Genomic DNA, 15,149 nt, shown 5'->3' with positions numbered 1-15,149 from the left:
GACTGTCTTCATCTTTTTAGTAATTGTCGAAAATAGGAAATGTTATGGATGAAATGAGGATATCATTAAAACTGACAGTGATGAAATGCTTCCTTGATAAAGGAAGAAGGATACATGCTGAGTAATGTAGCGGTTATAGTTTAAAAAGAAAAAAAGTATAACAGATGACATAAAACAATATAGCTTCTGTAGTCCTGAATCCATACTGAGAAAAAAAGACACAAAAACAGTGCAGGCACAAAACATACTTCTAACTGAAATTCATTATTTTGCTGAATGTCACCAAAAAAAAGAGAACATTTATGTCATGTACAAAAATCTATAGATTAAACTTCATGACTATTTCACAAACTTCCGTGATACTGGGTTTGTCTGTCAGGAGATGAAATCACACTGTTTTGATGACATCAGAGATGTATGTTACTCTCATACATCACTTTGACAGAATTCTGAGGGTAATACTGGTTGCAGGCAAGAGGTGGTTATGATACATGTCTGTGTGCAAGTTTGTGTGTCCGAGCATAATGCTCTACACAAACACACATGCCTTGTTGTGCATTTATGTGCACACGATTGATGCGCATCACTACTCCTGACTTCAGGGGTTTTTAATGCGTGGGTTCAGCTCCTTTCACTCCCTGCCTTACTCTCTATCTAAAATAAGAAAAGCCTTAAGGGCCTGAGCTGAGACAAGTCAGATGACATGACAGCGTTAACAGACATCAGGATAGACCAACCCTCTTAGTGACAGTCATTTAACTGTTTCTATTAATTGATTGGGGCCATAAGTGAGAAGCAGATCCTGACAAACTGCTTGTAAGAAAGGAGCAAGGCATTCAACGGGAGTTCTAACCAAGGAAATAACTATATAGTATGCATGTGTGTGTTGATTTGTGAATGTTTGTGCATATGAATATGTGCAAAACACAGGGATGTTTGCCCATACAGAATGTTTAAGTGTATTATTAAGCAAGTGCAGTGAGTAGGGGGAGTGATGAAAGGAAAGAGGAAAGTGAGAGAACACACAGTGCCACAGGGCTGATAGCGGAAAATCCCAGAGGGGTTACAACTAGTAAATGACCAGCCACAGGTTGTCACTGTGATCGATTGTGGTTACATCATTCTTACTGTAAATGTCAAGATGTCTAACATGAACAAAACCCATCACCTCATGCTGCAGATAGTGCAGATAGAATTTTCAGTTGAGTTTATTTGAACTTAGAAAATGGCTGCGTAACAACAAAACTGAGGACATTTTAATATTGTTTATGTCCTTGTTGGATTGCATGTCCAGATTCCATTGTGTTGAATTCCTCACTCACAAGATTTGTTCATTTGTCATTATCCCTTTTGGTTCTGTTTTACACTGACAACACAATAATTGCATTAGTCATTGCATTCATTGTGATTGTGATTGTTCATTGCTCTCATTTGTTATTTGTGACTATAAACTTGAGTTTATTATTGTTAAGTTTCACTCCTCTGTTTTGATCTGAAAGTTGCAAACGTGTTAAATTGGATTTTTTATGTGTCTTTGTGAAAGAAGCCCTTCATTTATGTCTGGAAACAGTATATTGCCAACAGGCCTTCCACAAATAAAATGTTAACCTTTACAAATCAGATTATACTAAAACTAGCCAGCGTTCTTCCTGTCATATAGGAAGTCACAGGAAGAGAGTTGTCCAGCTACATTTAATTTACATTCTGATCAGTGCAACCACTGAATGGTCTGTGTCGATAAGAAAGCAGTGATCTGTGTGGTTTAGATAGTAGCGCTAGTCTAAGATGATGAACAAAACAGCTTGTAGTATATTATCAAAAACCTTCTAAATTTGTATATTTAGCCTTGGAAAACCAAGACGTATTGAAATCCGATTTGGGACCTGATCAACAAATTGGCAATGAAAGTTAAGAATACAGCAACACAGATTGAGCTGAATTGTGAGTCTGAACAGAGCCATTGTAGGCTGCTTTCGTGAAAATGAAAGCATTTCTGCTCAGTGGTACAGACCACAGCTGAATTACAATCTTTTGTACAATGCTTCACACTACCACAGTTAACGCTTTACATTTCATTGCTATTTTTATGCAGTGCCACCCACACTAGTGACCCCTTGATGCCGAGTAAGATCCACCTTAATCCAAATATCACATCCATTAAATGAAAGCGGGCAGTCCTTTTCACTCCAGAGCGATAAATATACAGCTGTAGTTAACTGAAAGCAGATAGCAGTGCATGCAACAGACCCCGTTCTCTCTTTGTAGCTTTGCTTTCATTATAGCAGGCACCAGAAGAATAGAGTCTGTTTGTGTGAACGTGTGTGTGTGCGCTGCTTTACAGGCGAACAAGTATATAAATGTGCTATGGCAGCAGTGCCTACCGACTGGAGGCTATTTTAATGAATAGCACCATTCAGGGCTAGACATGAAGGAAACAAATTTGCTGAAAACACTTCCTTCTATGAAGGGCCCCAGCTGGTTGACTGACTGGTTGCTGGCTGGCAGGCCTACTGGTGTATGTGTGTCAGAGTGGGTACAGCAGGCGATAAGCCTTGCTCCTCTTTATTGCCCATCAGAGTGCCAGCTTTGAAAAACAACTTCCCCACTGTTGCTCATAAATCAAAACCACTAAATGCTGTTTCTAACTCAATTCCTATTTTCGACTGCAGGCCGTAGCTATAACTTTGGTGTAATGATCATTCAATTACAGGCCACTCAGACGGGAAGCGAAGAAGACCGATAGAAACAGCAATCCCCTATCTATCATCTTTCTCTCGATGTCCTCATGGGAATTGCTACATCCGACATTGTCACCTGCTTTGTGTGTGCTTGCATGAGCGCATTTGTCACCCTGCTATCTGTGTTTACATGGACTTCTGTGAGCACACTCAAGCAGAGAGATGTGAACATTTACAAATCCTTAGAAGATAAATTGTTTTCATACAAGCAAGTTGCTCTCTCTCCGTTTTCCGATTCAGATAGACACACACACACACTCTCACTCTCTCTCTCTCTCTCTCTCTCTCTCTCTCTCTCTCTCTCTCTCTGTCTCTCTCTCCTACTATCCCTCACACTCAATTGATTTCTCTATTTCTCACTTTATTTCAGTGTCACTTTCTCCATCTCTCAAACACACTCTCTGCTACCCCCTCCTGTCTCCACACACACACACAGAACACACACCCCTTCCCCCCTCTCTCTCTCCCATGGTGAACTGCCTGTACTCTGCCTCCTCTTTGATAAGGCAGGACAGCCCAACAGGCTAAGCAGAGTGGTGTCCCTCTGCCTCATCTACTCAGCATTTATCATCCAGTCAATTCAGAGCAAAGAGGAATCTTGTCTCTGTAGGACTGTACCAATGTCTTGCCTATCAGTCTTCTTTACCGACTGTATAGATGCATATTGGCCATCTGGTTACATGAGAAAATACAGTTAACATGGCAAGGCAGCCTTATCTAAAGAGCAATGGCCCTATCACTAAAAGGTCACAAGTTCTGTCTCTGCAAGAGTCAATATGAGTCTGTCAGTAGTTATATGACCTAAGTGTACCCTATAGTGCAAGACACTGAATGTTACTCTCCAGTCACACTCGATAGAGTTATTTTATTAGTCATTGGTTGCAAGTGAGGCCTTTTCTTGGATAAAGATAATAATTATTAATAACACTAATACTTATATTGCCTGCTGCTTTATCAGTTAAATCTCATGGTCTCATGCAGACCATGCATTTAACTCAATAAAGACTATATAAAATATGAATGACTTCAACATTTTCTTATTTTTATAGAATTACTTCCCTCCTAATATTAGGTGCGTGCACATATAGGGACACCTTATCTTTAAACCAATATAAAAATGTGTTTTGCTGTCAACTTTAAAAATCAAGCTACTTTTGTTATCGCTTCTCACACTGTTAAAAAAAAATAGTAAGAAGGTGTAAAAAGTTGATTTTTGTGTGTGTGTGCGTGCGTGTGTGTGCGTGTGTACAGAGCCCCCCTGGGGTGACAGGATAGAAAAAGAAAAATAGATGTGTAAATCCATGCAAATGGATGTTCAAACAGATTTCTAAACTGTACCCTTGGATTCACAATCCATGTGCATGGATTGTAAATCCGAGGGCACGATTTAGAAATCCAAGCATATGGTTTACAAATCCGTGCACACAGATTGTGAATCTGAGGGCACAGTTTAGAAATCTGTTCGCATTGGATTAACACATCACATTTTTTTCCTACCCTGTGACCCCAGGGGTGCTCCATAGTTTAGCTAGCACAGGCTGGATTTTGAGACTTTTGTTAGCATCTAATTCAATGAATTTGAATAATTTTATACTTGCTGCCTTTTTGCAAACAGTCACATGTACACAGACAATCATTTATTTGTATTAAAGCTGTTTTAAATGGTTTATTTTAATCCATCAAACTTATTTGTAATAGTGTTATATCACAATGTTTTGACATGTTAGGCTATATATACACGGTCGCCAATAAAGTTGGAATAAAATATTTTTTACCTCTTTCCATGCAATGATTGTGACAATGTGATGTATTCTTAAAAGATAAACTGTATACATATTCTCAAAATTGTATTGATCAATCTCGTTATACCTGGTCAAAGGTGATTACTGATGTGTATAAATAGAAAATAAAAAGAGGTATGTGTCTGAAAACTAAATTATTCCAACTTTATGGGCGACTGTGTATATAGGATATAGTAACATATGGCCATACTATTACTCATCTCAAATGTTCATGGCCTCCTACAGTGAAAACATACAGCACATATACATAATATGTGAATGTGAAATGTGTGGTGTGAAATTCTACTAGTTAATGCACAAATAGCATGTACAGTAAGGTAAAAGATTGGCTGACTGGAACATTAAATACGTCCTTCACCATATAAGCATGTTTAAACTAAACTGGGAGGTCAGTACACACAGCAGTACATCTAATCAAACACATCTGCATACAGCAAAATGTTACAAATAATATTCATTTGTGACATCAATGGAATTGAACAGAATTGTGGCTCCATGTTTTCTCTTTGTAGGACATAAACAAACAATACCTACTCTAACCTTAACTGCCTCCTCAACCACCTACCATCCAAAAACACAAAGAAAACTACCTTTTGTTTGCCAGTGGCCATGCGAGTTCTCTGGCTGAAAATGACTCTCAGTGCTGTCAAAAGTGTCTCCTGCTTTAACACATCAAGTGGAGGAGGCGGAGGTGTGAACTACCTGGCAGAGGTTCCCAGACTAGTTTCACAAGGTCTTTGTGAACAACATTGGCAATGAGGGACTGAATACATTCAAAAATTTAAATTCAGCCTGGAATAGATGCCAACCTTAACAGCAAGATTGAACCAGAGCAGAATTGTTACATCATTCCAATGTGTGTTTGCGCTTGTGTGCTGGCAAATGTGGACTGATGTAAAATGGAGTAGGTGTGCATGTGTAGGTGTCTGTATGCATATATGTGTATGTTTGAATGTGATAAAACATATTATATAATTCTAAGGGAAAACCTTTTTTTACTCTATGCAGCATACCAGGGTGCCCCTTTTTCTTTCTGAAACACACACACACACAAACACACACACACACAGTTGCTATTTTTGACTAATTCAACTTCCTTTTCCCTCTTTTCTCTTCTCTTTTTGATTTTACAGGGACACCATCTAAGCCCAGAGTCGGTCTTCCTGGAAGTTGCAAACAAACAAACACACACACACACTGTCTATATATTGTGTGAAAACAACAAATAGATGACAGACGCTTCTCAAGCTCTTGTATGCCGCTTCAGTGCATTGTATTTATTTTAAGTACGCCCTTGGAAAGTGAGTGTTTGAGAGTCAATACCAGCTTCTATTGCCAACTTGACCTGGGAGCTCACCAGGAATCATGTCAAACAGGTAATACATCTCTCAGTCTCTCTTATTTCTTTATTTCCCTCACAATATTATAAAAAAAATTACATCTTATGACACTTTTTCAGGATCTTTCCTGTATCCCCTTCAAAAGTGGACCAGACTATTCAAATTGTAGCAGCTAGGCTAGCCATGCTGCAGCCAGAGGCACTATAATGCTGAATGTATGCATTTCTGTATGAGTGCAACATGCATGCATTTCCACACATGAGAGTAATTTTGCATGTACAGTATGTTTGAAATGACACATTCCCTTCCCTGATATTTAAAACACACTTGAGGGAATGAGTGTACCCGTTGTCCTGACTAGATCCAGTGTGACTGACTGACTCGCAGGGACTCTCCCACTCCCAGCTCTTCTTAAACCCCCCCCCCAACACTCTATTTTTTGGTTCATTGGCTTAATTTCCCTCCGCTGATGGAGTACAGAGGATGTGAGGCAAAATCTTCAAAGGGTTTTTATGGTGCGTTCCACAGATACATTGGCCTGGTTGAATATTCACTGTCACATTCAAATGCGGGTACAGAAATGTGCACATGCAAATATCAAAATAATACAAAACACTAAAACGTGCACACTTGCCACACACTTGCAATTTGTTTTCCATGATATTCGCATATTGGGAGTCTTTGTCCCAGTTTTCCTACAGACAGTAATAAACTTTGTGCATGATTTAATAACAAGCAACAACTTCATACAGCTAAAAGTGATAAGCTATGATCAATCTATGATTCTAACATTTTTTGAAAAAAACAATCACAGAAACACACATTAACAACAGGAACAATAGACTGAAAAATTTTACAAAAAACAAAAAAACAAAGTTTAAGTTTGTCGCACATTTAAGCTAGAATAATTAGTTTTAGTTGCAAGAATATTATTAGTAGTAAGACTTTTTAAATCAACAATAAATGTAGAAATATTTAATGAAAAGTGGGGCACAGTCTTACTGTATGTCAGATATTCATCAAAACAAGCAGAACACTTGCTGTTCTTCTGCTACTGCACATACTGTAATTGTGCTTGCATCTCATACAGTACAGTCTCCATGTATCCTGGCAACAACCCATCTTTCCCCTGAGAAGATTTAGTCCTTTATATTCTAACATTGTTACCATTTCCATCTTTATTGTTTCTATTTATTGTAGCCATTTTAACTGAAGTTAAAAGATTCCCACACTGGTAGCCAATTATTAATTGAGATGACAGTTCTGGCTTCTGGTTTTCATTTAAATAGGAGCAAAAATAGAAACTTAAACCTATAATCATCAATTATACGAAAATGCCAAAACATATTCATTAACAATCCACTTGTGTGGATTTGCATATGATTATGCACCGTTTCCAATTAAGTAGAGAGGGTAACGTGGTAAAGCCATGTGGTGTCTAAAATTAAGCTGATGTGTGTTTGCTTCCTCATGACATCCATCATCTGTGAGTATGTTCTCATTAAAAGTGTCTCTTATTAACACAGGCACCTTTCAAAATGAAAAACCTGCACATTGTGCCTCCTTAGATTATGGCATATATGAAAATTAGGCATTTACTTTGAAATTAAACTGTTCTCTGTTAAAAAGAAAACCTATACAATTCCTGTACATTTCCCTTGTTCCCTTATTGAGCATCCCAAGGAAGATGATTTTCATAGTCTTTAATTTTGTGTTAATCTCCTTTCAGGGGGAAGCTCTTCATTTGGTGTAATTATTAGTATTTTTTATACTTTGATATGTGAACAGACCAGCATGGTAGAGCTCAGTTCTCCAACACTGACATAAGAAATGAATAATGCATGATTAAATCTTTGCATCTCAAACATTAGCTTTTCAAGAATAAAAATATGCAATGCAGCAATAAATGCAATATAGACTCTGGTGGAACCTCCCAACATTGTGTCCATTGCCTAAAACCATATTCTGAAGCTGCAAAGCTTTAATGAACTGGTTGAAGGAAGCAGCTGTATCACCAGACAAGAGCACGGATATTGGACAATTCTGCAAAAAACTCAGACTACCTTCAATGCCAAGGATTAAAAAAAAGTTGCTTTATATAATATATATGCTTAGCAACTGTGGTATGATTGAGGCAAAGTTATGTTTAGACTTTCTTTCCAGGAAAAGATCATAGTTACAGCTCTGTGACAGGACGCAAACTCTGGTCTCCTGCGTGGAAATCTGACGTGCTAGCTTTGAACACATGACAGCGTACTTTTTGGTCAGTTGACACTGAAATGATGTGTTACTTTGGCCTAATATTGTCAAACATGGGAAGTAAAATATTTTTTTATTTTAAAGTCTGTTGTTGCATGTTTTTTTTTCTTTCACATGTACACCAGAGGACTCAAGGAACAGTGATATTAGACTGTACAGTATGGACTGTTTTTGTATCCATTCTTTTTCTCTACTTCATTCATCACCCTCCTTCCCTCTGTCTTTGAGGCAGAGGCTGAAGAGACAGGGCCTTTCAGCCCTTATTGTCCTGTATGTCAGGCTCTATTGTGGGAGAGCCTGACTGCCAGTGAACTCAGACTGCTACAGAAGTGCTGGCTCAATCCCAGTGGATCCTGAGAACACTGACAACCTCCCACCTCCAACAGTGACTGAGTTTGTATATGTAGAAAAAAAAACTTAAATCGAATAGTCAAACAGAAATAATCTGCAGTGAGGGGGTTGTATACAATATGTATGTGTACCCGTGAGTGAGTGTGCTTCTTTTTTTCTTTCTTTTTTTTAATATGACTGAGCTTGTTTGCTTTTAGCAGTGACCTGATTGATCTGCCCTCTGACCCCAGCCTAGTTGCTCAGCTCCATTGCACCACTGGGAAAACTGCACTTGCATGACCTCCAACCCTTTATGTGCTTGTTAGGGTTGCTGAATGTAGAAGGTTGTGAACTCCATAGAATATAGAATTCTATTGCTATGGCGACTGCAGACATAAACTGCGCTTTAGTCATTCTGTTTCATTCCATAGGCATGGGCTTTACTGATTCTTTCATTCAGTCAGTGTTAATCTTTCTTTTTTTTTTGTCATTTTTTTCATTTGCCTAGAAAATTGTGGGAGACAATTTAGAAGACAATGAATGCTTTACATTGTTATTTTATGTGTATATTTTGTGAATATGATTAAGTATTTCTGTAGGTTTCTATTTGTATTACAACTGTAAGACCCCGCCTGATGATCAGCTGCACTGTATTAGTCATTTGTATTGGTTTAAATGACAAAACAACAGCTTTTGTATTTAGCAGTTCCTCCACATTTGTTCCTTGTACACATTGCTTTCCATTAGTTTTTTTTATTGTCATGAGGATGATGTTTTTACTGCAACAGAAAAAAACAGAATAATTTGAATATTCAAGTATTTTGTCCCTTGTTAATAAATGAACTCCTCCTCACTTTTTCCCACATGATTGTATATTACTATGTTCAATAAAGTCAGATTATTTCTCTCTTCCAGTTTGTATAAAATGACCATTGTGTAGTGAGAGATACACTCTTAAAGTAGCCTTTGCGGTTCTGCTCATTTGGGGATTTTGAAAATGCTATCATTTTGATAAGATTGTGAAGATTCAGTCTCTGTACCCTTCTTAGCAGGCAATTTTTCTTATTACTATTGTGATATTTTTATCACATAACATGTGAGACACTTTTTCATCCTAACAGATGCCCAAAATTGTATCTCTGGATAATATTACAGCCTGTCCTCACTAGAAAATTACAATGGTTTAATGTAACCAGTCTCATGTGTTACTTTTAACCACACAGTATGAAGCCAATACTTCTCATTTCACACATGGATGCTGCTGTACACTAAATATGACTGCTTTACCACTCCCATTGATCATAGTAATGATGTGATATGAGATGTTATAAAAGAATAGCAAATCATTTTGGTCAGTGACTCACACAATATAATGTAATGTAATTCAGTTTCTGTATGTTCTGCTCTGTCAATGGGTGGTACTTCAGTAAACTACAGCTTGTACATAATATATATATATATTTTTTTTATTTTTATTTATTTATTTATTTTTTTTTAAATCTATATTTATTGTTTTAATTTTTTTTAAACCCTAAACTGCACAAAGGCATGCATTTAACCCCAGAAGTGTTAACTCTCCATATATCCACCTACAGTAGTCACTCTCTCTCTCTCCTCTCATTCTGCTTCCAGTACTTTATATTAAGAGCAACCAGCAGGCAGAAATACCCACAGGACTAAATAGGAAGTTTTTTTATCATCCAACTTCCTGTTCTGTTGGGATACTAACGCAGACTTGTCTTAGTCTGGGTCACAGTAGCCAATCACAAAAGGGTAGAGTGCCACCTATTGGTGCACAACCTGAATCCTCTTTCCTCTCCATCACCACCTATACTCTCTCCCTCCTCCCACAGACACACTGGCACTCAACTCCTACACACTGATTTACCATATGTTTTTACACACGCACAGAGAAAATCACAGTTTGAGCTCATAGTGTAACTGCATGCACAGAAAGACTGACATATTAAAATATCTTGGTGTGTGTGTATATGTGAGGAAGCACACTAATGATCATGCATGCACACATATGTTAAAAAATCATACAAATGCAAAAACTGAAAAAGAAAAAATCCCAACAACTCACCAAACTCATTACAGGCACAATGAGTTATCAGTGTTTGCATAAAGTTACACATCTGATTCATACAGGAAGGATAATATCACAATACAACCATATTTTTAAATAAATCTTTAAATAATTTAGCATCACTTTTGATCCCAGCATTTATTGATTATTTAAGAATAAACCTACTCCCTATGAATGACCTTGATTTATTCAATACATTTTATTATCTTAATTTATTATTATTGAGTTTATTTATTGCATTTGAATATTGAATTACAATAAAATAATGGGGAATGGATGCAACAAAGGTTCACACTGTTATTCCCCTGGTATATTTTTTTTTAAATTGTATAATATTTGTAAATGAAAAGGAAAGACACAGTTTCATGGAATTCCAGTGTATTAAACTGACAGGCCAAAAAAAAAAGTGTCAAAATATCAGTGAGGTGCTCAGTTTAGGGGCATTGTCACTGTAAATTAAATATCAAATTTAGGTGCAGAGGCTTGAATAAGGAAAAGCAGAAGCAAACTGACTGTTACTTGACCTGAAAAGTTTTGCACAGTTTGCTGTTGTTAAGAAAGTTTAGACCGAGAAGCACACCTCTTTAAAATATCCAAAATAAACAGTAAATATGAGAGGTGAATGTGAGTTTGACTTTAATTTACCAAGAGAAGTTCCTTGGCTTTCACTGCCCTGGTGGTGTGAACTCTTGTAGGCATAGCTGTTAGAGAAAGGATGATACATGTAGGCAGAGAAAAAGGAAGGCGGCTTATTTTGCTGACCTTTGACCCCTGGGAGAAACAATCTATACACACAAATAAGAAACACACATATACACACACATATAAACACATGCTCCCCCCTACGCAGATGCTCGAGTGACTGAATGAGTGAGTGAGTGAGCGAGAGCAGCGGAGTGAGAGGGTAGCTCGGCCAAAATGTTGCTGTGTCTTAGTGCTCCTCAACTGTGCACGATTTGCACAGCGCTGTCAACAGGCACCATATTAACCACATCAGATTCACTCAAATGCCAGACTGTCACATGCTGTCTGATTCATCAACTTTCCACACTGTCAACCCAGGAGAGAAGAAAATAGAGAGACAGAAGGAGGGAGGGCGGGGGCAAAGATGAGACTGAAAAAAGAAGGTTAGAGGTAAGATATATAATGGAAAGTGAATAGGAAAATCAGAAATAGACTGAAAAGTTGAAATTGGAGAGAACCATAAGAAGTGAAATTTATAAGTAGTAAAGAGGGAGGGGGATAGAAGATTCAGAGAAAAGACAAATAAATAAAAGGGGCTTACAAGCACAACTCCAGCTCTCTCGTGCCTGACATGCCAATCTGCTGCTCAAGAAAAAAACACAATGGCACAAGCCAGCCAATAACCCAGGAACACTGAGTGTCACGCAGATGGAAAACATACTCAGAATCTTTCTGTCTGTCCCTCTGTGACAGAGCCACAGAAATACTAGTGGCGGTAGTTTGTGTGAAGGTGCCAGCTGAATCTCATTTCATTTCGTTCCATCTCCTTTCCCTCTGAAGGATGTAATGTGGTGTCATGCTCACAGATCTCAAATTCCATTTGCTGCTCAGTGGCAGTGCAGTGCATGAAACAATGCTTAGGAGATTTCACTTGATGTGAAGTATCTTGAATCAAACTATCAGGCATATCACATTTCAGCTGTTGAATATATGGAAAAATATCAGTGTTTTGAAGAGCATCGATCCAGTTAGGCTTTTGTGGTCCGTCAGTCTTTTTGGAGAATACGAAAAGGAGAATATCCTCACTGTTTATTTTATACTGAAAACGTTCATCAGAGGTGGAGTGACTTTCTGTCTCTTGTTGCAAAATCATTTTGACCAAGGAGAAATTGCTCTTTACGTTGAGGGAAATGTGTCTTTCCTTTAGTGCCTGTTCATGTCACATATGTGAAGATGTGAGTTTGTGCATCCCGCAAGACGAATACACTGTTTATACACTAACAGAGGGGGATGTCTGTTTAAAAAAAAGAAAAAAAGATGGACATCAAGAGTTACATAGATTTATCTTCAACTGTATCATCATTACAAAAGTCATTCTACAGTATATGGTCTACCAAATTGTAAAGACTGACAAAAAGGAGACCATACAGAATTTTCTTTATATTCAAGTAACTGAGGATCTGTATGTAAAAGTCTAAGCCATGATGAGAGTTCATGGTTTCCTTAAAGTCAGAGTCCCGAGAAAACTATTCATTTTAAATCTGTGAGAAAACTTCACCTTTTGTATTAACACATTGGTTAATAAAAAAATGTAAACAAAAGAATTATAGCATTTTTACATTTTTCAAATAAAAAGCTAAAACAAGAAAAAAAGAAGCAGACTTTTTTATTACTTTCAAATAAGAGTTATTCGTTGGCTTATTGCACCATTATGAAGTTATAATGAGCTTAACCTCTTCTGATTTCAAGCCATTAGTGCATAAATTGCAAAACTCAACTTTGATCAGCATTTAGCCCTAGTAACCCCCCTGCGTAATTGACCTTAGTCTGCTAAATCATGGTAGGGTATACTGTATGTACACACCCAGTCTCATTTCATGGACATATATTTCCTGGTTAATTTGATGAGGAACATCCTGTTCTGATTAGACCTGCACACAGGGGATGGTTAAAAATAACCGCAGAATCAGTGACAAACGACCTCCTTCGATACACTCCAGCACTTCATACGCTGAGAAACACCAGGCAGATGAGGAGCTTCAACTTTATATTCAATGCAAGATCAAAAACAGATTCTCTGGATGGATTACAATGAGTACTTTTGTCTGTTGTTCTCATTGAATGTGATGGTATGTACCATGTGCTGCATATTAGTACAGCTTTGTATGATCAGGTGGAGCAAATTTAGTTTAAATTTTAAACTTGAAAAGGATAAAAATCCTATGAATGTATGAACATTTCACAGCATCATAAGGATTGAGTGCATCTTCATAGTTTCACTTTATTATTTTCAGACAAACACCCTGTGAATGAAAGGGGCCTAATAAATCACATTGAGCACTAGGACGGTGCCTCATGCTGTCATATACTGTATGGGCGAAAGCAAAGTTAGTGTCTGTGTATGTATCTATTTATTTCACATACCTCTGTATTTATGGATGGGAAGGGCCTTATCATTAGAAAAAAATATTTAAACATTACACCATGTAACTAAATGATCAAATAATGAAGAATTACTGTATTTAAAATGACAGTGGGGAAAACTATTAGGAAAAATGAGAGGAATTTATTGGATATTACATGATTTGATTCTATAAACTGTTGGTTGGACATATGGGCATAATCAGAGGATGCACAGATGAAAATAAGGTATTTTTTAAATTAGCAGGAATGTATTTAATATGATTTCGAAACAAATCTAGACACATATCCTCAAAGGATATCAAAGATCCTGCCACTACTGTATTGATTGAGTGTTTAATGTCTGTGTGTGTGTTGATTTGACTGAGTTATGACTTTGTGAAAAAGTGATGCAACGTCTGTGGAAAATGGTGTCGCTTAGGTGAAAAGGAAAAAAGAAAAAGGAATTATTACTGCAGACATTTGTATGCTGTTTGCATTTGTTCACAGTGCATAATCCTTAATAGTCTAGCTTTTATGAAAATGTTTGTAACTCTCTGCAATAAAACCAGTGCTGTCCTAAATTCATCTGGCTTAATCAGGCTGGTTTAATGCTATTCTGAGCAATACCCATACAAAATAGAAAACAACATGCACCACCGCCTCAACAAAGCATTGTTGTAATCACTTCTGGCAGTTCAAATAACCTCATGGCGTTGCAGGCATGAAGATATGGTGCAATCTTTGGCAGCATTAAACAAGTATCCACAAAGTCTCTACATAGCAACACCTCCAAGCATATTATTAAAACCTCTCTTGATGCCATAGCAACCAAGTTTTTCTCATTGCTAGAGGTCAGTCAGAGCTTGTGAAGAAGATGGCAGGGTATGAACGACTGGGTCTCCCACGCTGGCATGTGAAAGGTCACATCTCAACTTGCATCATGATGCATTTACTCATGAGTACACATCTGTTTTTTTATCCATGTTACTCACCACCTACCTATATTTTTGACACTCAACAGCGGTCACTCAGTAACTCTGTATGCATTTATGCAACATTCATACTTGTTAATTTGGTTCTTGCTGTGTTTCTCACCACCTTCGCAAACACCTTTTGCATAAGATAAAGATGAGGACTGTTTTGATTTATCTGTTCCTCACAGTTTTACCTTTCATACATTTCATTCTGAGAGTACAACTCACAAATTTAAAATTAACACACTCCACTGTCAATTAATTAAACCCAAAGTATAACAAATAGCCTCTGTAAGGCAGTGTAACAAAACATCATTCAGTTATAGACTGTATCAAATTCATCCAAGTTGAAGGTTGCAGCTTTATAATGAAGTTGCTACCTGTTTTTATTAGGATAAATTAATGGATATGATTCTGTGGTGTGGGCAACTAGCCAACTGAATTCTAATCAAAACTATCTTAAGGCATTACAAGTGAATACATCTTGGCTCTGAAAAACATCTCTCTGTGTTACACTACATACTAGATAA

This window comes from Scomber scombrus, chromosome 14 (assembly GCF_963691925.1).
Source record: "Scomber scombrus chromosome 14, fScoSco1.1, whole genome shotgun sequence".
Lineage (NCBI taxonomy): Eukaryota > Metazoa > Chordata > Actinopteri > Scombriformes > Scombridae > Scomber > Scomber scombrus.
Note: the sequence above shows the minus strand (reverse complement) of the source record.